Raw genomic sequence first — 1,767 nt, 5'->3', positions numbered from 1 at the left:
ATGCTCACCATCGCTGCAGCCAGCTGGCCTGGGCACAGAGGACAGCACAGACCTGTTCTCAGCAGCACTAAACCTCAATTTTTATCACGACATATCGGTAATGGCAGACCAGGCTGGAGCTGCAGCGGTGATGTCCCCAGGCGCAGGAGCTTTACCGACACGGCCACAGTAGCGCCCCGACGCGGGAGCCCTCCCGGCGGTGCTGCAGCCTGTGCCCGGCGCAGCACAAGTCAGCAGGAGCGTCCCGGGGGCTGTTCCATGTCTCGCTTACGCATCCCACTGAAGTCCCCAGAGGCTCATGGAGGCCGGTGGCTGCCTGCCTTTTTTCTGAGCAGATGGAGTTCAATCTGTTTTTCTGGCAGGTAGGTTGGCCGATGAGCTGCCGCCTCCCCCTGCAGCGCCCTCGCCGCCCGCCCCTGCGGATGGCGAGTGAGGATCCACCACCTCGGCCACAGGCTCCTCGCGAGCGTGGTCTAGCTTTGCACGTAGCAAGTACGGCTCTTGGGCTCTTCGCTGAAGGCGTTTTATGCCCGTGCTCCGTGCATTTCACATGTGCCCCGTTAACGCCCTGGCTCTTGCCTGAAGAATCTGCCTCCCCAAGGGACCTGGGCATAGATGGCTGCTGTGACTTTTTCTGTACCTTTTCCAGGGTGTGTCCTCAACACAGCATTTTGTGGGAATGGTTCAGGGCACAGTTAAAAGGTGGTTGGTCTCCTTGACTTGGGAAATCCACTCTGCCCAATAATGCCAATATAAACCTGGAACCACAGGAATATAAAGAGCAGAAAGAGCAAGCAGATAACCCCAAAACCATGTGAATAAACACTTCCATTGCTCTAACGTGTGCTTTTTTTACCCTCCTTTTTGGTTTTTTGCTTCCTGAGGTTGGTGACTTCTGGTCTGGTGTCGTTATTGCTAGTGGTTCCCACCTCAAGCAAGTGGATACAGAGGGCTGAGTGCACAGAACAACAGTGAGGAGGGATTTAGTTGTGGGTCTGATCCGAGGAAGACTCTCAGGTCATCCCTAAAACAAAATACTACCCAGCACCCCACCAATACTGTTTTGCCTCTGAAGAACATCTCCTCCTGTGCCCAGAAGCACGCGGAGCCTGGCAGGGGCTAATTGCAGCTCTTTTCCAAAAGAACAAGACTAGGATCTAGCTTTCAAATTATAACAGGGCTGCTGTCTCCTGGGGCCCCTCAGGAACACACCAGAACTTGTTCTGAGAGTGAGATACTAGAAGTGAGGACTGAGCTTTGTTACAAAACATACCTCATGAGGACACTTAAAAAATTGGTTAAAATTAAGGCTTTTAAACACTGTGCTCTGGATAATAAAAACCTAGCAGGCCTCTTTGCTGGTAACAAATCCCAGATAGTCATGTTCCTACCAAGTCTGGGTACTGATTCCTGGATCCCTGCTTCTCTACAGAGCAGAGACACAGTGCATGTTTCCATTAACCAGTATTTTGGTTTGGACCCATAGCTGTCTTGGAGCAGCAACCCCAGCAAAACAAATCCCTTCCATCCCTGAGGTGTACTGAAATACTGCAACACTTCAGCTTCCAATTGCAGAAGGCACAGGTATAAATCATCGTGGGAGATTTAAAATCCTGTGGAGTTCAGGACTCTCATCCCTGCTCAGGCTGGGAAAAGAAACATGCAAGAATGAGCACAAGATACAAGTTCATCTCTCCCAACAGCCAAATTCAAGGTGCAAATCTTCTGACAAGCGATACAGAAACCACATCCCACCTCTAGCCCCCG

Source organism: Phaethon lepturus, unplaced genomic scaffold (assembly GCF_000687285.1).
Source record: "Phaethon lepturus isolate BGI_N335 unplaced genomic scaffold, ASM68728v1 scaffold35645, whole genome shotgun sequence".
NCBI classification, from domain to species: Eukaryota; Metazoa; Chordata; class Aves; order Phaethontiformes; family Phaethontidae; genus Phaethon; species Phaethon lepturus.
This window is presented reverse-complemented; position numbering follows the sequence as displayed.